At 38.2% G+C, this 26,592-nt stretch overlaps 1 pseudogene; it reads right to left on the bottom strand.

Moving 5' to 3' along the window:
• On the bottom strand, window positions 1-25,190 carry LOC101424406 (E3 ubiquitin-protein ligase Hakai-like; annotated as a pseudogene).
• Between the last annotated feature and the right edge of the window lie 1,402 nt (window positions 25,191-26,592).

A 26,592-nucleotide genomic window follows, 5' to 3' on the forward strand; every position in this document is an offset into this window, starting at 1 on the left:
CTATGCTGCGATGAACCATGATTCCCCATTTTTTACACCCAGCACTTCCTCCCTGTACTTCTGCTCATTACAGGGAGTCTCCTCGCCTTTCCATGATGTTCCTCCATACTCAGGTCTGTGTTTGGGCGCCACTTGACGCGACCTGCACAGGTGAACAGAGAACCTGAGGGGAGGTGACGGGAACTGAAGAAAGACACACAGACACAAAGACAAGTTTAGAGGAGAACGGGTGGGCCAGGGCTAGCTGATGGCAAAGCCAAGGCCCTGAGCTGGCACCACAAGCTTTATTTAAAGCAGTTAACTAGGTCACTGTTCTCAGAACAGGGGCATTCAGGCATGAAGTTCTTTGAGGAGGGTTTTCTTTGAGTTCCTTCTAATCAGGACATCAGCTCCTTTCTGCTTACTTGCAGGTACAGACATGGTTGACCACATCCTCTCCTCTCTGTGCACATTGATCCTACCTAGTAACGTGGCTATGTTAAAGCCTGCACATTACATCGGGGACGCCTACAGTGGGGCATATGAGAATCACCTACATTTTTTATGTATCATTTATGTAATATAAGTATCTTCTAAAAATAATAAAATAAACTTTAAAAAGAACAAAGCTCCATTAAATTACTATTTTAAAAAATTTGTTTTCACTGTATTTCTTTATAAACTCAGAAGGGTAGGCATAGTATATTATATATATTTCAACCCCCAAGATAGGGCATAATTCCTTCACTCAACAAATATTTATCGAGGGGCTACTGTATACCAGGTAATATTCTAGGCACTGTGATTACAGCAGTAATATAAACAGATGAAAGGCAATCTCTTCCCCTTAAGCTTGCTTTCTAAACTATAAACAATTAAGATATAGAATATGTTAGAAGCTGATATGAGTTAGTGAGAAAAATTAATCAAGTGAAGGGAATTAGAAGTATTGAGGGAATGCTTTAAATTTTAATTAGAGTGGTGAGGAAAGGTGTGAGAAAGTGCTCTGATTAAAAATGAGAAGGAATTGAAACAACTAGCCATACAGATAGTTGGGGGAAGAAGATTCTAGGCAGAAGAAATAACCAGTGCAAGGGTACTAAGGGTCAATATGCCTGGTATGTGTCAAAGACACCACAAGGGAAGCTGTAATAAATAAAGTAATGGGGAGAGAAGTCGGATATCAGATCCAAGAGGTAGTGGGCATACAGATCATATAGGGTTCTATGAAAATATTGGAATTACTTATGTTTTATTTAAAGTGACATAGAAGTATTGGAGGGAGGGTTTTGAAGGAAAGAATGGCATGATCAGATTTAAGAATTAACAGGGTCACTCTGACTTCTGAATTGAGAAAGTCCTGAATGATAGTAATGGTGGAAGAATGGAGATTAGTTATGAGATTATTGCAATAATCAAAGTAAGACATTTTTAAGGTGTAAACAAGAGAGATGGTAGTAGAGTTGGGGAGGAGATTAGGTTTTCTTCTCCACATCACCACCAAATCCTATATCATTTCTAAAAGTCCCCAGTAAACAAACAATTGAAAGTTTTACAATAAACTTTATCTTCCAAAATAAAAAGTTACAATATCCCGTTTAATGCTTGAACACTTTATTCTCCATATTATAGTTTATTAATCTTCTTCAGATATATTTCCTAATTAAAACATATCTTTAAATTTTAAAGATAATTAATTATCAATTAATGGCTCACATTCTAAACATCAGTAGCATATTTTTTTAGCAAAAGCAAATCAGGAACTCAACAAATTAAAAATATTTTTTGTGAAACTGCTTTAGATAATTTTGGGTATTGCCAGCTCTGTCGAAGACTTTACAAGTAAAGGTAAGGCAAAATGAAAGAAAGAGCAATTACTTAATGGGTTTCTATTAAATTCTAGCACATATGGATCTCTGTTATTGCACTAAGCCATTTATTGTCCTTCGATTTTCATTATTCCAGAAAACTTAATGAAGAGCAATTTGCCAAATATTTGTCTAATCAAGAATTAAGCGTTAATAAATTTAGGAAATGATCATAAATGGCATTAAAGCTACAAACTCACTGCTAATTCAGATGGTCTCTTTTTTTCCTTTTTTGTATTTATTTATCTTTTAATGTTACATTAAAAAAATATGAAGTCCCCATTTAACCCCAACCGCCTCCTCCCACTCCTCCCCCCATAACAACAACCTCCTCCATCATCATGAGACATTCATTGCACTTGTTGAATACATCTCTGAGCACCGCTGCACCTCATGGTCAATGGTCCACACCATAGCCTACACTCTCCCACAGTCCACTGAGTGGGCCATGGGAGAACATACAATGTCCAGTAACTGTCCCTGCAGCACCACCCAGGACAACTCCAAGTCCCAAAAATGCCCCCACATCACATCTCTTCCTCCCACTCCCTACCCCAGCAGCCACCATGGCCACTTTCTCCACACCAATGCCACATTTTCTTCAATTACTAATCACAATAGTTCATGAATAGAATATCAGTAAGTCCACTCTAATCCATACTCTATTCCTCCATCCTGTGGACCTTAGAATGGTTGTGTACCACTTCTATATCAAGAGGGGGCTTAGATTACACATGGATGCTGGATGCAATCCTCCTGCTTTCAGTTGTAGGCACTCTTGGCTCTATGGTGTGGTGGTTGACCTTCTTCACCTCCATGTTAGCTGAGTGGGGTAAGTCCAATAAACCAGAGTGTAGGAGTTGCAAGTCTGTTGAGTCTCAGAGCCTGGCTATCACATGATCAGTCCAGACATTCAGGTCCCCTGGGTATACACTAAACTCCAACACCAACTACAGTTCTGGTAAAAGTAACAGGAGAGGCTTGTCGACAAAGATCATATCTGAGTCCAATTCCATCACACAGAAATGCAAACTCCAAAGTAGGGCCAACTGACATGGCGCTGAACTCCACCTGCCATGACCATAGAACCCGTGGGACTCTGTAGCCCTCAGAAGAACCAATACCTGGCGTTGTATCTACTTTATCTGTCTCTGGGATGCTGCTGAGGTGCACATAAGGACAGCCCCTCTAATAACCTCCTGGCTCTTTTTGGAGACTCATAGCCATATAAACTCATTTGTTCTTTCCATTTCCCCTTTTTATTCAGGTCAAAAAGCATTTTTACCTCCTGGTATTATATGTAGACTGAGATATTCTGCTGGACCGAGTTGACCCTTTTATTCAGGGTCATTTTTTAGTTACATCATCAGCTGGTACTTGGTAGTAATCCCTCAGCTCCAGGGAGGCTCATCCCCGGGAGTAATGTCCCATGCTTGGGGGAAGGCAACACGTTTACATGCTGAGTTTGGCTTCGAGACTGACCACATTTGAGCAACATGGAGGCTCTCAGGAGGTGACTCTTAGGCACCCTGCAGCTCTAGGCCTTGTTCTTATTTCAGGTGCACAGGCTTACAAGCATTGTTATTAGTATCAAGGGCTCATTGTTGGACCTTCCTTCTTTTTTGGTCTTTGCCATTGGACTTGGGGGATTGTTGCTATTCCTTTAGGGACTGTGATAGAGCTCCCCTGGCTAGGAACTCAGCACTCCCTCAGTTGTTGTTTTTAATTGTATCCACTATGAAAATATCCAAACATTTTTATGTACCCTGGATATATGCCCTGGAGAATTCCCTGCCAAAGATGTGTCCCCTGTCAATAACATCCCACACCAGTATTCCTCCCCTGCCATTGTTGAACCTCTCTGTGATCCAAAACTTCTTCAAAAATAAAGCCCAATATATTGCCAGGTTCCATTAATAGTAAAATGGGATATAGTTATGAGTTCACAGGTTAGATATAGAATACATATTAATTTAGAAAAAATAAGGTAAAAATAAATTGGGGTATCAAAAAATTAATAAATGCAAAAGCTTTGTTTTTTTTAAAGATTTATTTATTTATTTATTTATTTCTCTCCCCTTCCCCCCTCTACCCTGGTTGTCTGTTCTGTTCTCCGTGTCCATTTGCTGTGTCTTTTTGGCCACTTCTGCTGTTGTCAGTAGCATGGGAATCTGTGTTTCTTTTTGTTGCATCATCTTGTTGTGTCAGTTCTCCGTGTGTGCAGCACCATTCCTGGTCAGTCTGCACTTTCTTTCGCACTGGGTGGCTCTCCTTATGGGGCACACTCCTTGTGCGTGGGGCTCCCCTATGTGGGGGACACACCTGCATGGCACTGCACTCCTTGCCCACATGAGCACTGCTCATGGGCCAGCTCCACACGGAACAAAGAGGCCCGGGGTTTGAATCGTGGACCTCCCATGTGGTAGACGGACACCCTAATCACTGGGCCAAGTCCCCCTGAAAAGCTTTGTTTATGATGTTTTGCCCTCCATCACTGCAATAAGTGTTGCCTTTTATGCAAATTGGCAAGGCAAATCTTCTGTCTTTTACTCAATGTCTACGTCCTTTATTTTCTTTTTTTTTCCTAATTATTAAGCTTACCTTCACAAAAGTTTTAGATCACAATAATTGAAATATACAATATACAGTATTCCCACATATTCAACATAAAACACTTTTCCCTTCCACAGCAATAATCTTTGTACATATTCACAATATATTTACTGAAACTGATGTACAGATATTGAGACAATAACTTTCCAAAAAGGTAACACATGGGTTTACATTGTGGTTTATATTTTAGAGTATACAATTTTTAAAATTTTTAGTTATCTTATGTTTTACATTATGATTTACATTTTAGTCTATCAGCCCCTATACATTATTGGTGTAATTGAACATGTTTTATATCAATCCTTGGGTAATCTTGTGGAACACATCTATTGCCCACACAGTTACATTGATTCCATCTATTCAATACCTCTTTCCCCTCCCCTCAGGGCCCACAGTGACAATCAATCTTCATTGCTTGTAGGGCCATGTTCAGAGATACTTGCAACAGTGTTGAGGGCTCGAACTGCTCAAATGCCCTAATGCCCTGGGAGCCACTCTTTCTCTCGAGAGATACAATTCCCTCTATTTGAGAACATCAGTCCTCCCCAGGATGTGGGTACACCTTCACTCTCCATATATGGGTCTCTATCCAATGATATAACCCACAATGGCAAACTGAGCCCTCACACACTCCCTAGAATCCTGTCCTGCATCAGATTCTCCCCTTTAAGTGTCTTAAACAGATAACCTTCCTTATTATATTTTTGAAAAAGTTTTCTCAGCATTATACTCTCAACCAGGTATCTGAGAATCTCCTATGTTCACGTGTTCCCCCAAACTCCTCCCAAATTCTTGGGTAATATTACCCATCCTCCCATCCCTAGCCCCCCTCAAGCCACAAAGCTCCACCCAAAGGTAATCCTTTTCCCCCATTTTATCCCTTCCTTATACAAATACTTACCTCCAGCTTATCATAGAATTCACCCATGTAGGTGTCAGCTTTCATTCTTCCTCTACACCACAATTTCCTTTAGCCTATCATCCAGTCTCTAGCTCTCTGAGGTATCTAGTCTTACTTATTTCATATAATTGAGGTCATGTAGTATGTCTTCTTCAATGCCTGGGTTGTTTCACTCAACATAAGGTTCTCAAGATTCATCCATGTTATCACATGTGTTTGTATGTACAGATCACATTTTATTTATCCATTCATCTGTTGATGGGTGTTTGGGTTGATTCCAACTTTTGGCAATAGTGAACAATGCTACTGTGTTCATTGGATATTGGTGTGCATATATCAGTTTGTGTCCTTGATTTCAGTTCTACTGGGTATATACCTAGCAGTGGAATTGCTGGGCCATATGTAAAATCTATAGCTAGTTTTTTGAGAAACCGCCAAACTGTCCTCCAGAACAGCTGGATCCTTCTGCATTCCCACCAATAGTAGATGAGTGTTCCCTTTCCTCCACATCCTCCCCATCATTTGTTTTCTTATGTTTTTTTCATAGCTGCCAATCTTATGGGAGTAAGATGGTATCTCATTGTAGTTTTGATTTGCATTTCTCTGATAGCTAGAGATTTTGAGCATTTTTTCATGTGCTTTTTAGCCATTTGCATTTCTTCTTTGGAGAAGTGTCTGTTTAAATCGTTTTCCCATTTTTTAAATGAGTTGTTTGTCTATTTATTTTTGAGATATAGGAGTTCTTTGTATATGCAAGTTATAAGTCGCCTGTCAGATATATGGTTACCAAATGTTTTCTGCCATTGTGTAGGCTCTCTTTTCACTTTCTTGACAAACTCCTTTGAGGGGCAGAAGTCTTTAATTTTGAGGAAGTCCCATTTATCTATTTATTCTTTTGCTGCTTGTGCTTTTGGTGTGAAGTTCATGAAGCCATTTCCTATTACAAGGTCCTGTAGATGCTTCCCTACACTGCTTTCCAAAGTTTTTATGGCCTTGGCTCTTATATTTAGGTCTTTGATCCATCTTGAGTTCATTTTTGTATAAGGTGTGAATTGGTAATCCTCTTTCCTTTTTTACATATGGATATCCAGTTCTCCAGGCACCATTTGTTGAAGAGGCCATTCTGTCCCAGTTGAGAGGGTTTGGTGGCTTTATTGAATATTATATGACTATATATATTAGGGTCTATATCATAATTCTCAATTCGGTTCCATTGGTCTATGTGTCTCCCCTTGTGCCAATACCATGCTCTTTTAACTACTGTAGCTTTGTAGTATGTTTTGAAGTCAGGTAGTGTGATTTTTCCAATTTCGATTTCCTTTTTCAATATGTCTTTGGCTATTTGGAGCCTCTTTCCTTTCCAAATAAATTTCATAGCTAGTTTTTCTAGTTCCTTAAAGAATGCTGTGTTGATTTTTATTGGTATTGCATTGAATGTATAGATCAGTTTTGATAGCATAGACTGCTTAATAATATTTAGTCCTCTTATCCATGAAGAGGGAATATTCTTCAATTTATTTAGGTCTTCTTTGATTTCCTTGAACAGTGTTGTGTAGTTCTCTGCATATAAGTTTTTTACATCTTCAGTTAAATTTATTCCTAGGTGTTTGATTTTATTATTTACTTTGTAAATTATATTTGTTTTTTGATTTCCTCCTGAGCTTGCTCATTATTAGTGTACAGAAATGCTACTGATTTTTGCACATTGATATTAAAATGTGTGACTTTACTAAACTCATTTATGAGTTTTAGAAGCATTGTTGTTGACTTCTCAGGCTTTTCTACATATAGGATCATTTCTTCTGCAAATACCAAAATTTTGATTTCTTCCTTTACAATTTGAATGCCTTTTATATCTGGTTGTTGCCCCAGTGCTCGAGCAACTACTTGTAAGACAATGTTAAATAAAAGGGGAGAGAGTGGGCATCCTTGTCTTGTTCCTTATCTTAGAGGGAAGGATTTTAGGATTTCACCATTGTAAACGAATTTGGCTGTGGGTTTTTCACATATACTCTTTATCATGTTCAAAAAATTTCCTTGTATTCCGATCTTTTGTAGTATTTTTATCAAGAAAGGGTGCTGTATTTTGTCAAACGCTTTTTCTACATCTATAGATATAATCATGTGATTTTTTCCCTTCAATCTGTTTATATGGTGTATTACATTGATGTATTTTATTATGTGAACTCTCCTTGCATACCTAGAATGAATCCCACTTGTTCATGTTGTATAATTCATTTAATGTGTTGTTGAATACAGTTAGCAGGTATTTTGTTGAGTATTTTTGCATTTAGGTTCATTAGAGAAATTCATCTGCAATTTTCCTTTCTTGTGGTGTCTTTGTTTGGCTTTGGTACTAGGGTAATTTTGGCATCATAGAATGAGTTCAGGAATGTTCCTTCTGTTTCGATTTTTTGGAAGATTTTTAGCAGGATTGGTGTTAGTTCTTTCTGGAATGTTTTGTTGAATTCACCTGTGAAGCTGTCTGGCCCTGGACTCTTCTTAGTTGGGAGGTTTTTAATGACTGATTCTACTTTTTTACTTGTGATTTTATTGTTGAGATCATTAATTTCTTCTTTCATCAATAAAGGCTGCTTATGTGTCTCTAGGAATTTGTCCATTTCCTCTGAATTGTCATTTTTGTTGGAATATAGTTTTTCAAAGTATCCTCTTATGGTAGTCTTTATTTCTGTGGGGTCAGTGGTGACATCTCCTTTCTCATTTCTTATTTTGTGTATTTGCATCTTCTCTTTTTTTTCTTTGTTAGTCTCACTAAGGGTTTATCAATTTTATTGATCTTCTCAAAGCACCAGCTCTTGGTTTTGTTTATCTTTTCAAGTGCTTTCTTATTTTCTATTTCATTTATTTCTGCTCTTATCTTTGTTATTTCTTTCTTTCTTCTTCCTGTGGGGTTACTTTGTTGTTTTTTTACTAATTCCTCCAAATGTGCAGTTAGTTCTTCAATTTTTGCTCCTTCTTCTTTTTCGATGTATGAGCTCATGGCAATAAATTTCCCTCTCATTACTTCTTTTGCTGCATCCCATAAGTTTTGGTATGTTGTGTTATCATTTTCATTAGTTTCAAGGTAGTTATTAATTTCTTTTGAGATTTCCTCTTTGACCCACTGTTTTTCTAAGAGTGTGCTGTTTAATTTCCATATCTTGGTGTGAAATTTGGGCCTCTGGCCCTTGCAGATTTGCAGCTTCACTCCACTGTAGTCAGAAATATTATTTTGTATGATTTTGATCTTTCTGAATTCATTGAGCCTTTCTTTGTGGCCTAGCATATAGTCTATCTTGGAGAATGATCCATGTGCACCTGAAGAAAATGTTTATCTTGCTGTATTCAGGTGTAATGATCTGTATATGTCTATTAGATCCAGCTCCTCTAATATGCTGTTCAAAACTTTTATTTCTTTAGTGATTCTCTTTTGAGATGTTTTGTCCAAAGTTGTTAGTGGTATATTAAAGTCTCCCACTATAATTGTAGAGGCATCTATTCTTTCACTTAGTTTTTCCAAGGTTTGCCTCATGTATTTGGAGGCGCCCATGTTAAGAGCATAAATATTTATGATTGTTCGTTCTTCTTGATTGTCCCTTTCACTAATATGTAGTATCCTTCTTTGTGTCTCACAATTGTTTTGCATTTAAAGTCCATTTTGTCTGATATTAATATAGCTAATCCTGTCTTTTTTTTTTTTTTTGTTATTGTTTGCTTCTAAGATTGTTTTCCAACCATTCACTTTCAGCTTCCATGAATCCCTGGGTCTAAGATGTGTTTCTTGTAGACAGCATATAGATGAGTCATATTTCCTTATCCAATGTCCCAGTCTGAGTCTTTTGATAGGTGAGTTTAATCCATTGACATTCAGTGTTATTACTTTCAAGGAATTATTTATGTTAGCCATATTTTGATTGGACTTGTGTTTGTCATATTTTGTTTGTTTTTTTCCTTCTCTTTTTGTCTTTTATGTTGCTCTTACACTCCCCTTCAACTCTGCCTCTTGTGTTTTTTCCTTTCTTCCTGCAGAACTCCCTTTAGTATTTCTTGAAGGGAGGTTTCTTGTACGCATACTCTTTCAATTTCTGTTTATCTGTGAATATTTGAACTCTTCATCATTATTGAATGCTAGCTTAGTTGGGTAGATTATTCTTGGTTGGAATGTTTTTTGTTTTAGCACCTTGATTATATCATACCACTGCCATCTTGCCTCTATGGTTTCATATGAGAAATCAGCACTTAATCTTATGGAGCCTCCCTTGTATGTGATGGTTTTCTTTTCTCTTGCTGCTTTTAGAATTTTCTCTTTTCTTGAGCATTGGATAATTTGACAAGTATATGTCTTCGGGTGGGTCTGTTGGGGTTTATGATGTTTGTGGTGCATTGTGCTTCCCATCTCTCTCTGTAGATTTGGGAACTTTTCAGCCATTATTTCCTGCAACACTCTTTCTGTCCCCTTTCCCTTCTCTTCTCCTTCTGAGATGCCTATAATTCGTACGTTTGTGCTATTTTTTTGATTTCAGATGCACGTCGCTAATTCTCTTCCTCTGCCTCTTCTAATATGCTGTCTTCCACGTCGCTAATTCTCTCCTCTGCCTCTTCTAATATGCTGCTCCTTTCTGAGAGTGTATTTTTGATTCCTTGAATTGTGGTGTTCATCCTCATCATTTTTGTTATCTTTTTCCGTATGTCTGCAATTTCCTCTCCAACTGTTTTCTTCATATTGTTAATCTCTTCCTTTACTTCATTACATTGGTCTCTAATATATGTTTTGAGATCTTTAATTACTTTTCCAATGTTCTGTTCCTCTTCCAGATTTTTATTTTGTTCAATGGATTCGGCCATGTTTTCCTGTTTATTGGTTTGGTTTGTAGTTTTTTGTTGCTGTCTGGTCATCATTTTATGTTGATGGATTTAATCAGTTCCTTAGCTTCTTTCTTTAGTCTTGGGGATTAATTAGTTGTTGTTCGTGCATAAGTGTTATGTCTTCTCTTTGTCACTTTGTTCTTCTTACTATAGTTTCTTGTTGCTGGCTAAGTTCACTTTGAAGGAGAATATTAGAACCTGGAAAAGCAAAATGAGTAAGAAAAGGAAATGTATAAAGTAGCATTCATAATAAATGTTAACAGAGCAACAATTTGAGATCTAGTGTAATTCAACTTTGAGGTTATACCAAACACCATTGATTGCACACTTTGAATGAACTGTATACTTTATTAATATGTATCAATAAAATTTATTTGTTAAAAAAAGTGTAATTGTAAGAACCATTACTGGGAGTACGAAAGAAAAGTGGAGTAAGAAATGTTGCTTTCTAGTAAAATATGATTCTTAAAATAAATGAAATAACTACTATCGTGTGTATAGGACAGCCAATCCGTGAGAATAGTAATAATTTTGTTGAGTATCTCCTTTCAACTTAGTTCAGTAACAATATCAGTTAATTTAGAAAACTAAAATTTCAAGTTTGTGGAAACCACAGTCCAATCCTCCTGCAGTGCTGGCTTTACATGTGAGGCATGAATCCAATTGAGTGTTTTTTTACTTTGATAGCCATATAGGTGATAATTATCACTTGAAATTGTCCTTCCCAGCATCATTCTTCCTTCCAGGTCCTTATGACTTTTATGTCTCAGAATTTCTAGGGAAGAGAGAAGTCCTTTTCATTATTGAACATGATTATGAGAAGATTCTGTTAAATTGGGTATAGGACTTGGTCTCAGACTCAGATTCATAGGCCTGCCAAATATAAGTTCAAAGGAATACATACCATGCTTGCTTGCAGGAGTTACTCTAATTTTAGGAAAGCTAGTTTTAACAAAGCTAGTGATAAATACCTAGGCTATTTTAAAACAGTAGATATGTCAAATCTAAGCCAAGTTCATTTTTTAAAGAGTTTGATTCATCCATTCTATTTGGAGTATGATAGCTTATAGGAATCTGCAAACATTTGCATAATTCCTGGACAACAGTAGAAATCAAGTTACTTCCTTTGTTTGACTGAATTAACTCTAGATGCCAATAGTGGGGATTATGTACATAAAGATAGCTTTTACCCCTACTTGAGCATAGCTTTTGAAGAGGGAAAGATTTCAGGCCATCAAGACACCATACACATTCTAACAAGAAAAATCACTTACCATACCCAGGATTAAATCTATGAAATCCAATTGCCACTTATTTCCTGGTAAAGTTGGTCATAGAAAAGGTCCTGCACTTTCCTTGGGAGTGGACTGTAAAAATTTCTGTTAACTAATATAAAATCTCTTCAATATGTTTGAACATTTTTGTCTTTTTCATAGGCATTATAAGAGTCTACTACCTTCAAAACGCCACTTTTACTTAGATGATTTTGTTGATGACATAACACTACTACCCAAGTAAGTAAAGACTGTCGTATAGGAATTATTTTGTTGGGGGTAGTTCCTATAGTGTAGTTGAATTTCTTCTAACCCCTTTTTCAATCTATTTGTCCAGTTCCCTTTGTGAAACCTATTTTTGAAAAGGAACAAGTTTCTTGTATTGAAAGTGGGCCTTCTAAGTTTGGAGTTTGTTATGTTTTAGCAGCCATATTTTTGATTCTGTCAGCAAAATCATTACCTTTAGAAATTTTGTCATTCTGCTTTGTGCAAACTCTACCATGGATTACTGATATCTGAGTAGGCACTTAGTTGTAAAGCATATAACAAATAAGCTATCAGGAAGCGTACTTGGCCCAATGGATAGGGCGTCTGTCTACCACATGGGAAGTCTGTGGTTCAAACTCCGGGCCTCCTCGATCCGTGTGGAGTTGGCCCATGTGCAGTGCTGATGCACGCAAGGAGTACCCTGCCACGCAGGGGTGTCCCCGGAGTAGGGGAGCCCCACGCGCAAGGAGTGCACCACGTAAGGAGAGCTGCCCAGTGTGAAAGAAAGTGCAGCCTGCCCAAGAATGATGCTGCACACACGGAGAACTGACACAAGATGATGCAACAAAAAGAAACGCAGATTCCCAGTGCCGCTGATAAGGATAGAAGCGGTCACAGAAGAACACACAGTGAATCGACACAGAGAGCAGACAACTGGGGGTGGGGGAGAAGGGGAGAGAATTAAATAAAAACAAATAATGAAACAAACAAAACAAATAAGCTATCAATTTCCCATGAGATATTTTAGTTCTCAGTGAAGTCAAGAATCCCCTTTTACCCCCAAATATGCCCTGTTGCATCACAGAGACCAGAAACATATTAACTATTAATACACATATTCGCTGTAAATCCAGAGTCAATTGTAGCACAAGTAACTGCTATTAACTTGGCTGCTTGGGTTGATTAATTCCAGACAAATTGTAAGCTTCTAAGATTGCAAGAGAATCACTGTAGCATATGAAGTCGCAAGTTGGCCAGTTTTATCTCAAGTATATGACCCATCAGTAAACATCAACTTATATTTTGAACAGGAACTTTCAAAAGTTCCTGACTTGGAAAATGAGGCCAGGGCCTAGTATTTTCTTCTATTACTAGAAGAATGATCAGATCATCTATTTGATTAGGACCTGGTAAAAGAGTAGTGGGATTTAGGAAATTGTATATCATAAGTTCAATATTAGTATTGGATGATGTTTGTTCATAGGAAGTCTGATGGTGCACCAAAAATGCTGGGTCTTATGCACTTGTAAGATAGCTATCAACACATGTAGGACATACAAATAAATCAATGACCTAAGGTATGGGTTTGAGCCTTTTTAATAAGTGTGGTGGTTGCTGCCATAGTTCAGTGGCATCCAGGAATTCTCATTGTCACAGCATTCAGAAGAATTGAAAAATATGCTAGTGGTCTGTAATTTAACCCTAACTTTTGAGTTAAAAATTCCACTAGCAGCACCTTTATTTTCATGACAACACAAGTGGAAACATTTTTCAAATTTGGAATCCTCAAAGTTGGGTGAGAGACTAGAGCCAATTTCAGCTGTTTGAAAAACTTCAGACTCTAGGGACCAAATCAGAAGATCTGTAGAATTATCAGGCAGTTGCTTCATCAGAGATTTTGCCTGCTCTAAAAAGCTGGGATCCATTGTCTACAATACCCTCCTAGTTCCCAAAATTATCTAATTTGTGTTTTCTGGTAGCAGGACTTTTTATCTGCAAAACTGGCTGCTTTCCAGAATATAACACTTTGTGAACTTCAGCTGACAATCGATGTCTCAAATATTTTACTTTAGTTTGGCAATATTGCAATTTTTCTAATGAGACCTTAAGCCCCTGTAGGCAAGGAATTATAAGAAAGCCAAAGCATCAGCTTTTCATTGTTCTTTATTTTCTCAGACTATCAATAAATCATGTACATATTGAATAATTATATAATCCTCTGGTGGGACAAATTTCTCTTAGATTTCCTGTAAATGACAAGAGAAAATTGTAGGAGAGTCCTGATATCCCTCTGGAATCCTCTGCCACAAATACAGAATACCTTCATAATTTAAGCAGACAAGAAATTAGATTCATTCTCTAGAAGAAAAGATAAAAAGAATAAAAAAAGAAGCAGGCCATAGATAAACTACAGGGGGGAAAAAAAAGAAGACCTCTGCAGATGATTGTACTAAAGTCAAAATAGTATCAGGGTTAGGAACTGTGGCACATTGAGTTATGTACCACAGGAAAAACATGTGCTTAATGTTAATCCACATTCTTGTGGGGAATCTCTTGTAAGTAGGACCTTCTGATGAGGTTATTTCAGTTAAGGTATGGCCAACTGAATCAATATGGGACTTAATCCCATTCCTTGGAGGCCTTTATTAAAAGAAAGCCATGAGGCGGAGCTAGAAGCAGGAAGTCAGTGGGAATAGGGAAGAGAAAGAAGAGTACATCTCCATGTGATGGGAAAGCCAAGGAACCCAAGGAATGCTGACCAGCCAGAATGCTACCGACCCTGGGAGGAAGCAATTATTCTAGCCTCCAAAACCATGAGGCAAATTAATTCCTGTTGTTTAAGCCAACCCAATGTGGGGTGTTTGTCATGGCAGGTTGAAAACTAAGACAGGAACTACATGGGTTACTGGAACAACATATTTATTTGCTTCTCTAAGAAAATAAGAAATACCGAATATTTTTATAATAAGTTTTATTCCTTCTAATTAAACGTTTGATAAAGGATTTTTGTTTGATATATAGCCATGGCTTATCTTTTAGGGAAACTATTTTTATTGACTCTATATCTCAAATTAAACCAGTATCATCATTCCCCAGGGCCCAATGTGATAAATCAAGTTGTTTCTGCTATGGGTGCTTTTCCATCATAGTCTGCCGTACCCCTTTTATTTTAGTATGCACACAGCAACCAAATCAAGTGCTTTTTTCCCCCAAGGAGCATCATAAACACTCCATCCAGAATACAGAATATGGTAGCCTTTAATTTCCACATTTCCATAGGTTTACAGGAGGATCAGGAGAAAATAAGAAAGCATGTTTCTCAATTAGAGGATCAATCTGTATGGCAAACACCTGAAATAACAACCTGTGTTGATGCCAAGCAAGCAATTCCTGAAGAAATTGCACAATAAGTTGAACTAGTATCTACGAGAAAATGCAAAGGTAGGTTACACTGAAAGAGAGTTATTGAAATATGTTGTTCTCTTTTTCCCATCCCCTCACTTGGTCAATTTTGAGCCATTTGTCCATTATTGCCTAGCTGCCAGAGTTGAGTCCTTCTGGGCTTTCTTGATCCTTTGTTCCTGCAATTTCTGTATGCTCTGAAGTCTCTTTCCACAATTCTTCTTCTGATGTCCTGACTTTTTGCAATAATAACATTTTTCCCTTCTTATTTTGATCTCTTTAAGTTGACGAGAGTAGGATTACACCCTTTAGTACATAGCTCTGAGTAGCTAACACTGTGATTTTACATTTCTTTTCTTTTTTTTCTTTCTCCAGATTGTCTCCAAACTGATTACCTGCTACTAAAATTTGAGCAATAGCATATCCTTGCCATCCTACTACCTTTTCTCTAACTTGAGTTTGGAGAGTTGCAAGATAGCCAAGAAAAAAGTAAAGAGGATTAGAGGGAGATTTTGAGTTTTTCCATATCAGTGAACTGTGAGAAAGCCTCCACAAACCATTGGAGGAAGTGAATTGGGAAACAATTCCTATTTTCCTGGAATATTGCTGCAGTTTCTCCCAGCTCACTTTTAGCAGACAGGCTTCAAGTACAGCCATCAGTAACCCCTTTTGATGGATTTATAAGTTCTTAATTCTTCCATACTTGTAGGGGATGGTTGCTGGTCAAATTTCCTTAGCCATGATATCCATGTATGTAGTGGGTCATCTTCCAGTCCCCAATGTTTTTGCCCCATCAAATGAGCAAAGTCTACTGGTTGCAGAATTCCCCACAGCAGTGCACATCCCCATGCATGGGGCTGTAAACTGAAAACATGCTATGGAATACTTCTGCAAAGTTCTGCAGGTCTTTCTGGGCAGATAAAAAGAAGTTGCTAAATAACTTACCCAGGTCAGCTAACAGGGAGGTGAAGAAGGTCAACCACCAAACCAGGGAACGAAGAGTGCCTACAACTGCAAGCAGGAGAATCTCATCCATCAACCATGTGGGATCTAAGCCCCCTCTCGATTTAGACGTTGAGTGGACATCACCATCCCAGGGTCCACAGGGTGGAGGAATAAAATGTAGATTAGAGTGGACTTGCTGATATTCTACTATGGAACTATTGTGGCTAGTAATGGAAGAAATTGTAACACTGATATGGAGTCAGTGGTCACGGTAGTTGCTGAAGGCAGGGAGAGGGAAGAAGAGATGAACGTGAGGGTATTTTTTGGGACTTGGAGTTGTCCTAAATGATATTGCAGGGACAGATGCTGGACATTATATATCTTGCTATTTCCCCTGAATGAACTAGGGGAGAATGTGAAATACAATGTGAACTATAATCCATGCAGTGCAGCAGTGTTTCAAAATGTATTCACCGAATGCAATGAATGTGCCACAACGATGAAAGAGGTTGTTGATGTGGGAGGAGTGGGGTGGGGTGTGGGGTATATGGGAACCTCTTACCCTTTTTAATGTAATAATTTTTGTGATCTATGAATCTTTAAAAAAAAGACAATTAAATAAAAAATTAAAAAAATAAGTAGTGTAATAACAGCTGGTGAGAAAGGCACATGTATTACCAGGTGACCCAGGTAGCTTCTTAAGCTTTTAGATAGTTTCACTGGTAATCTAAACAGAAAGGGGTGGTTTAACTCACAACATGTCTAGAAAAATGTAGAATTATTTGGCACTTTGGTTTATCTTCCTATGTTGATATTTATTAGCTTAACACCTTTTATGCTTGCCTTTTGTCAAGTGACTAGTGCAGCTACTCTCCGGTTGACATTGTACAGGGACACAGTCTTTTATCCAAGTTCTTATTTATTCCCTGATCACATTTTTGTATCATGTCTATCTTCCTAGCTACATGGTATGTATATAAGGGACTCTTATCATACACATACCATGTGTATGACATGTGACGTGGAATCTTAGAGATGGAATCTGGGCTAAGCCATATGATGCACAAACCTATGTTTTCAAAGAGTGCAGTAATTCGTTACTGCCTAGAGAAGTTTTACCCTTGTCTTTTTTTTTTTCAGGGAAATACACCAATGAAGGAAACACGCATCTAAAAGACAATTGCCTTCTAATTTCCAGGAGTCCATTTGAAGCAGAGAAGAATAAAGAAACACAAGGGGAGCAGAGGGAACTGGGACAGCAGAGAAAGGAGGAAGGTTCTGTGAAAGTGTCTTTAATTCTAGCATTTCCTCTTCCATTTTTCTCAATCTTTCCTTCTGGCTATGAAATCACTTTTCACTTTCCCCTTAGAATGATATTCATCCCATAAATGCCAATAACTCATATACTTGGAATGCAGCCCTTCTAAGAACCCCTGAAAATAAGTTAACTTATTCAAATCAAAAGAGCAGTCCTCAAGCCACTGCAAGACTATATTCTCATATGTATACCCAATCCAAATATGACAGAGAGATATTAGCAGTTTAAGAGAAAGGCTTGCAGGCAACATTACTGGCTTCCTATACTTTCCCACCATCAAAGATAGTGGTGATCCTGACGATTTTAGAGCTCATATTGCTGATGCCTATTCAATAATAAAATAATAAATTTTTAAAGGGTTGCTCATTGGCTGATATTCCCAAAGAGTGGGGAACGAGAAAGGAGATTTTTATAATACAAGGTCTCATACTTGACTGCTGTGTGATCATAATACCTTTGAATTATCCATTCAATTCAGGAGCAGTCCAATTCAGACAGATCCTAAACTCATTGCCTGAACACACTGTTAGAGAAATATAATTGAACATAAAATCTTCTGCCAACCCAATAAAGCCTCTCCAAAAATTTAGAAAAGCATGAAACAATTTTATTATTGAATAAGCATTAAACCAGACTGTGGTGCACATCATATCACAGGAAATCTGCTAGATAGCAAAGACAAAAAGTAACTCTCACCTCTTTACATATATGCTAGGATGTATATATGTATATATGTATATATATATATACACACACACACACAACTGATTCTCATTCACAATAGTTATATTCTACATAGTCACCATAAACTCTGAATTAGCTAACACTGAACCATTGTTCCTAGGGTAAATACAGGTTTAGGTCCCTGTGTGCTTCTGTTCACAATGTTTCTGTCAACCGATCAAAACAAACCTTGTTTCATTTTTGTTTCTGTTTAAAGACACTTCACCTTATTTAATAAATATTTTTGATTCGTTAGCATTAAACTCATAGCTAATGGTTCTGTATCTCATGCCTGAATGAAGTTTATCTAACATGTATTTTCTCCATGAGGCACTTTGCAGCCTTCTTGTGCTTAGGAACACTAGACAGTACTTTAGCGCTATGCTTGGGGAATATTTTAAATAGCAAAAACCATCAACGAAAAACACAAAAATGCTTAAAATGTGGTAATAAACATATCACAAAAATGACACTTTATTTATAGTATGAGAGCTGAAACAAGAAGGCAGAACATCACCTTGTTTGACCTCAGCTGGCAAGGTGTATGTGGTGTGTCTCAAAGTTTTTGTTGCTCTGTGCATGTCTGCGAATGATCACGAACGTACAGTGAGTATTGATTTTGGGGTTACAAGTACATTTTAGCAAGTAGGCGAGTTTGCAAATACAGACTCTGCAAATAGTGAGGACTCTGTGTGTGTGTATGTTAATTCATTACACACGTTAACTGTCTTTATCCAAAGGAAAAATAAAAAATACAATATAAAAATTCGCCTAGTTTTTCAACAAGTAGGGGATTATTATCTTGGAGTTAAACCATATTTAAATTTACTTCTTTTACCCAAGTTAACAAAATCTATCACAAGAAAAACTAAACATTGGGTTTAACAAAAAGCATACTTTAAAAAGTGGTATGCAGATTTTTTCAGGAAAAGACAGAGACAAGTAGATAGGACACCATCCTTCTCGATGGTCATGTTTTAAAGAGATTGCTCCTTGGCCTCCAAGAAAGACTTTCCTGTGCTGTAAAACTGGTAAGAATCTTATTTAGTTCTTTTTTTTAAAGATTTACATATATCTCAAAGGCAGAGCTAGCATTTAATAATTTCAAGTTTTTAAAGGAAATGATAAAAAGGAGGGGAGAAAGTTCTTCCTTTTCTACATTGGGGAAAATTTTTAATTAAATCATTTTTATATTTGTATTTTCCTTATACTGGCAAGGGCAAGTATAAGTGATAGCCCTAGAGGGGCTATAGTATTGAATAAATTACCCCAATAGGGACTCAAGCTAAGAGAAGAAGGAAAGGCCTTAGTAACTAAATCTGGAGAACAAAGTAAACACTGGCTTTCAGGATAGGGGCAGCAGTGCTTCATTATTATAACTGGAGCATAAGGTCTGGGTTGGAGTAGCAAGAAGAATTTGATGCTGGGTTTGACGGACTTGGGCTACAGCTGTTTAAATTCTTCTGGTTTGGATGGGCTCTAGAACACAGGGCAAGACTAAGCTTTCAGATGGCTTGGAAAATGGAGCTTCAACTACAGGAAGAAAGAGGAATTTGGGTATAGAAACAAGGATTTAGAAGTTATAGAGAGACAGATTTGTATACAAAAGCCTTATTTTTTAAAAATTATATTGAAATTTACTACTTTTACCTAGGTTAACAAAATACATCACAAGAAAAACTAAACATTGTGTTTAACAAAAACATTACTTTTGGAAGTGGAACACAGATCTTTTTCAGAAAATAATATTGCAAATTGTCACCTCTGGGTCACTTTGCCACATGAGAAGAAAGTTTTAAAAGAAAGTTATGCTCAACTGAGCCACTTATCACACTAAAGTACCTGAATCAGTCCTAAGATCAACATTTAAGACCATTTTAAGTGCCAAGACCTTGAGTATTCTATAACCACCTCTGTAAGAGGTGTTCTTCCTTCTTCAGTCACAGCATAATTAGGGTGACTATACTTAAGTTTTTTTCAATATATCTTCATTCAAAATAATATTGTCATTGGTACTATGGCTTATATTTTGTCTGATATGGATGATGTGATTCAAGAAGTGGGTTTGAGAAGGCAGATCCTGCATTTGTGGAAGAGGGAGTGCCCATATTGGTATAGGCTATACATGATTCAATCCCCCTGGTTGTATAAATGGAGGGCTTAGACTTCCTTGACCCTCAATGAAATGGAGTAAAAGAGATTACAGTGGCGAGAAGAGCTATACTTTCAGATGGACTACCATGTTTGGGTGGAGCAAGTCCTGGAGGAAGATATTTCCTATAAGGAGGCATCTGGGCAATAATATGTTGACTGTGAAGGTGGCAGAACAGAATTCACTGGTGGATGTGAAACTTGGCCAGGAACCGGGTGAGGAATACCTGCGACCTGGGGGAGAGGTGGCATTTGATGGCTTATTGGTAGTTAAGGAGTGAGGTTGAAAGTGAGCAGGTAGGGGGGCAGGAGGTGGTGGTACTCACCCATCTTTATTTGAGTCATCGTGAAGAGGAACAGTTATTTTTCTTGTTGAAATATGAAAGGTTTCTCGACTCACAGTTTCCTGACCTGTGAAAGGAGGTGGAAGTGGAGCCATGGACAATTCTGCACGAGGTGCTTGAATATTCTCATACGGTTTATTATAGGATTGGTGTGGCACATGCTGCAAAGGAGGTGGTGGTTTCAAGTTGTGCTGCTTCGGTCGAATATGGTTCATACGGTGCTTGTATAATGGCATTATAAAATAATCCTGGATTTCAGGTGGTGGTGAGGCAATATAGAGGAAGAACATTTTCAAGTTAAGTACAGGTAACAGGTTTTTCAACTCTCACATGGTGGTAGTTGATATGAGCCTGTGAGTCTCTTTGTGACAAATATGTTCTCTTGCTCCCTTGAATGATGTTTCACATTAAGAGAGACCCTTGTGTATGCTTTTCAGTTCGCTACATAGGATTACTACATATTGGACACATCTTATCTCCGTTTTTTCCATGTAAAGCAGCACAGTCATAGCAAAAAGCATGTTTGCATGGGATCATCCGCCCATAGATTTTAATCGGTAATCCGCATTTGTTACAGAAATGAACTGGTGTATCATCCTTTTCACCTAAGATGTTTATCTGAAAGTCCCAAAACAGATTTTCCATACATCTTTGCTGATTTCTAAATGGTTCACCCCCACTACAGTCACACCGTTCTTCACTGTGACGGAACCTTGAGCATCCTCAATAACTGAGGTCGCAAGACACAGTGGGAGCCGGAATGGAAGTCAACAATGTTGGAATCTTAGGAAGTGCATAAGCCCTTTTCAAGCCCAGGGGTTGGAAATGAAAACAGATCACCCACTCGTCGTTTGACCTTCAAGGGCTTCCTTCTCTCTCTTTTACACGTCCCTGTTACGTGACGGAGTAAGGCAGAGGGGGAGTAAGAGAACAGTTTGTGTTGAGGTTGCTAAGGCTGCTGTTCTTAAACTTCAAGAGAAAGTAGCCCTTAACTATGGCAAAAGAGACCAACTGGAATAGCTCAAAGGAAGGGCATATGCAGTAGTACCTGAGGAATGCTTGTGGAAGGTACAGCTGCTGCTGGCCCAGAAAGCTTTTGAAAAAATGGAATATTCTGCCTTTTTGAGGTAAAAGCCCACTCATCATTTGAACTGTTTAAGTAGATCCTGGAAATGTTTTCGACAATGATGTAAATTTGGCTTCTAAAATTTTTCTGCGTAAGTACCCCTAATGGCAGAGAAGAATAAGCTTTACTACAATTGTGAAGGTGGGGGCAAAGCTCTAAGCCCCATATAAAAACAAGACATATCTTTGAATTTCTGTATTTTATCTTAAAATTAGATGAATATAACATATTCTTTTCAAATATAGCTATTCGTTTTAATAAAAAATACTGCTTTTAATTGCAGTATTTTCCCCTTCCCCTCAAGTTTTTTGAGTAAACTTAACATCCCATAAAAATGTGCCAAGATGTGTGCAAAATCCTGTAGCACACTTCTCTATCTCTCCTTAATTTTGTTACCCAAGTTAGTAATGCACCTTATAGAGTAGCTCCTATATTAGGTAGAAGATCATCTACTAGGACTTGAAAATCCTTTTTTAATACAGAATGCTTTATAAGAGTATTTTCCTTGTAAGAGAATTTATCTGTGAAAGAAAGTTCAAATTTAAAAGCCCTAACAAATTAGGGAGGTTATTAATCACATTATAAAATGCCTTCCCATATCCAAATAATTCTCATTTTAGTACTTTAAATATTAGTTTATTTTGGTGTATTTGATGTGTGTCGATACAGCATTAGCGTCTTGGAAGAGAGGTCTAAGTAAGATCAAAACATAAAGGGCATACCACTGGGTGGACTGTGGGCGAGTGTGGGCTATGTTGTGGACCATTGACCATGAGGTGCAGCGGTGCTCTGAGATGTATTCACCAAGTGCAATGAATGTCTCATGATGATGGAGGAGGTTGTTGTTATGGGGGGAGGAATGGGGTAAGAGGGTGGGGGGTATATGGAGACCTGATATTTTTTGAATGTAACATTAAAAAAATAAAGACAAAAAAAAAGGGTATAAATCAATTGTTATCACTCAAATGTGAATATAAAACTTACTAGACATGATCATATTCATTCAGGGAAAGATAAGTTTGGAGTAACAGGAATTCCATTTGTATCCATCCTTTGGGAACCTGTAATTGCTGTAAAGTGAGATCCACCCTCCCTGTGATTGCTCCATTCAATACTATCTAGATTAACTGCTCTCATTCTCATTTGCAAAGCAACTTTGCAGAAGTAACAGTGAACTATCATGATCAACTATGCCAAATATATGGTTAAAAAATAATTGAAGGGCAGGCCAGAGCTGGAAATTGTCTTCATTAAGCAGATTATCCATGTCTGCTGAAAGGCCAAGGCACAGTCAAACCTGACCTCTGCCAAACAGAAGGACAAAGTCAGCAGAGATGCTGCACCAGGTTGAAAATCCTATCGAGAAAAGAAAACAAATTAAAAGTCATAAAACATTTTTGATGGTATCCATTTAGATATTGGAATTGCTGAAGCGTATAGCTGGATTAAAATGTTTTTTCAATAATACCATGATTGATGCTAGGGATTTGGAGAGATGCTGAAATAATGTTGATAAATTTTCACATTTGCTGACACACTCTATAAAAGAAAAAATTGCCACATGAGGCATTTTATCACAGAGAGGGAACAAGCAAATGAGAGAGACTGTGTGAGCACCTGAGATAGGGGAAAATAGAATAAGAGACAGAACCCTTTCTGATGTTGAAAATCATTATGAAGCTGACAGCTGGGCGGAAGAAGGAATTCAGGGCAGAGACTTAGAGGAAAAACTACCACTCTTTTTTTTAAATCATGTCATTATTGATGAGTTCCTGAGAAACTGCATGTAGATAGGTGCCAATTTTCTCATCCTGACCTACAATATCATTTCACAACTGCTTTGTCTTTCTTTTGAGTTCATCATCTGTGGAAAGAGGATCTTGTAATTCAGCACGTATTCTAATTTCTGCAAAATAATCCTACTCGAAATAAAGATTTTTAAAAGCCTCTCTATTCAGAGGGGTTGTGCTGCTCTGTGTAAAGTAGGAGCGAAGGACCCCAGAGTCTTCCTTAGCACTCTGACACCTCGGTCCCCACCGTTCTGTCCTTCATTCCATGTATGTAACTATATTTTATTCAATTTCAGTACTGTATTATATTGTATGAATATATTATAATCTAGCCATTCTCATGTTGATGAATATTTGATTTGTTGCAAGTTTTGTAATTACAGAGATTTACTATAAAACATTCTTTTACATGTCTCTTGTTGTACATGTTCAAGAATTTCTCTAGGTTATATATTTAGAAGTGGGAAATGGAAAGGAGAAATGAGTTTATATGGCTACGAGTCTCTAAAAAAGAGTCTGGAGGCTGTCAGAAGGATTGCCCTTATGCACAACTGAGCAGAGTCTAAGAGACAGATAAAGTAGATACAACCCCCAGGTATTGGTTCCTTTGAGGGCTAAAGAGGCCCATGGGTGCTATGGTCATGGCAGATGGGGTTAACTGCCATGGCAGATGGCCCTTCTTTGGAGCTGGTGTTTATGCGTGATGAATCTGGACTCAGATGGGATCTCTCTTCATAAGACTTTCATGCTACTGTGCTGGAGTTGTAGTTGGTGTTGGGGTTTAAGATATATTTAGGGGATCTGAATCTCTGGACTGACAATGTGATAGGCAGGCCCTGAGGCTCAACAGACTCCAGCACCTACAATCTGATTTATTGGACTCACCTCACTCAGCTAAGATGGAGTTGAAGAAGGACAACCAGCACACCATGGAGCCTAGCTACAACTGAAAGCAGGAGGATTGCATCCAGTATCCATGTGGAATCTGAGCCTTCTCTTGACATAGAGGTGCAATGGACACAACCAATCCAATGTCCACAGAGAAAAGGTGGCATTGGAGTGGGAAAAGTGGACATGGTGGCTAATGGGTATGGGGAATGGCAGGAAGGGACGAGATGTGGAGGTGTCTTAGGGACTTGGAGCTGCCCTGGATGGTGCTTCAGGGGCAATCACCGAACATTGTAAATCCTCACAGGGCCCACTGGATGGAATGGGGGAGAGTATGGGCCATGATGTGGACCATTGACCATGAGGTGCAGAGGTGCCCAGAGATGTACTTACCAAATGCAATGGATGTGTCATGATGATGGGAATGAGTGTTGCTGGGGGGGGGGAGGGGTGGGGTGGGGGTGGTGGGGTTGAAGGGGTCCTCATATATATTTATTTTAATGTAATATTTTTACAAAATCAATTAAAAAAAAGAAGTGGTTACTGGATCATAGATAATGAGCATAATCAGATTTTATAAAACATTCATACTAATTTAGCAGCACAGTATAAAAATTTTCTGTTGGTTGCTCCGCATCTTCTCCAAAAATTTTTCAGAGTCTGTTAATAGACTCTTAATTTATTATCAATGTGGTGGTTTCAAAATTCATATCACTATGTTTTTATTTTGTCCTTCTCTGATTGCCAGTGAGAATGAACAGCTTTTCATATGTTTTATCGGCCAATTATAACTATTTTATTGTATATCTGTTTATATCACTGGATCATTTTTCTGTAGGACAATGTGTCTTTTCTTTATTGATTTTTAGGAGTTCTTTATATATATATATATTTTTTTAACTTTTTTGTCCTTACTCATTTTTTTAACATTACATTCAAAAAATATGAGGTCCCCATATACCCCCCACTCCCCTTACCCCACTCTTCCACCCGAACAACAATCTCCTCCATCATCATGAGACATTCATTGCATTTGGTGAATACATCTCTGATTACCGCTGCACCTCATGATAAATGGTCCACATCATAGCCCACACTCTCCCACATTCCATTGAGTGGGCCATGGGAGGACATACAATGTCCAGTAACTGTCTCTGAGCATCACCCAGGACAACTCCAAGTCCCGAAAATGCCTCCACATCTCATCTCTTCCTCCAATTCCCTAGACCCAGCAGCCACCATGGCCATTTTCTCCACACCAATGCCACATTTTCTTCGATTACTAATCACTATAGTTCATGAATAGATTATCAGTAAGTCCACTCTTATCCATACTCTATTCCTCCATCCTGTGAACCTTGGAATGGTTGTGTCCACTCCACATCTATATCAAGAGGGGGCTTAGAATCCACATGGATGCTGGATGCAATCCTCCTGCTTTCAGTTGTAGGCACTCTTGGCTCCATGGTGTGGTGGTTGACCTTCTTGAACTCCATGTTAGCTGAGTAGGGTAAGTCCAATAAACCAGAGGGTAGGAGCTGAAGTCTGTTGAGGCTCAGGGCCTGGCTATCACATGGTCAGTCCAGAGATTCAAGTCCCCTGGGTATATATTAAACCCCAGGACCAAATACAGTTCTGGTAAAAGTAACAGGAAAGGCTTGTGAACAAAGATCACATCTGAGTTCAACTCCATCACACAGAAGCAGAAACTCCAAAGTAGGGCCAACTGAGATGGCACTGAAATCCAACTGCCATGACCAGAGAACCTGTGGGTCTCTGTAGCACTCAGAAGAACCAAAACCCGGGGTTGTATCTACTTTATCTGTCTCTGGGACTCTGCCGAGGTGTGCAAAAGGGCAACCGCTATGATAACATCCCTCTGCTTTTTGGAGATTCATAGGCATATAAACTCATTGTCCTTTCCATTTCCCCCTTGATTCAGGTCAAAACACATTTTTAACTCCTGGTATTATATGTAGATTGAGATATTCTGCTGGTCCGAGTTGACGCTTTTATTCAAGGTCATTTTCTAGTTATATTATCAGCTGGTACTTGGTAGTAATCCCTTGGCACCAGGGAGGCTCATCTCCAGTAGTCATGTCCCACGCTGAGGGGAAGGAAATGCATTTACATGCTGAGTTTGGCTTCGAGACTGGCCACATTTGAGCAACACGGAGGCTCTCAGGAGGTAACTCTTAGGCACTCTGCAGCTCTAGGCCTTCTTCTTATTTCAGGTGCACAGGCTCACAAGCATAGTCATTAGTATCAAGGGCTCATTGTTAGAACTTCCTTCTTTTTTGGTCTTTGCCATTGCACTTGGGGGATTGTTGGTGTTCCTATAGGGACTGTGATAGAGCTCCCCTGGCTAGGAACTCACCACTCCCTCAGTTGTTGTTTTCAATTGTATCCACTATGA

The sequence above is a fragment of the Dasypus novemcinctus genome, chromosome X, assembly GCF_030445035.2.
Source record: "Dasypus novemcinctus isolate mDasNov1 chromosome X, mDasNov1.1.hap2, whole genome shotgun sequence".
Taxonomy (NCBI): domain Eukaryota; kingdom Metazoa; phylum Chordata; class Mammalia; order Cingulata; family Dasypodidae; genus Dasypus; species Dasypus novemcinctus.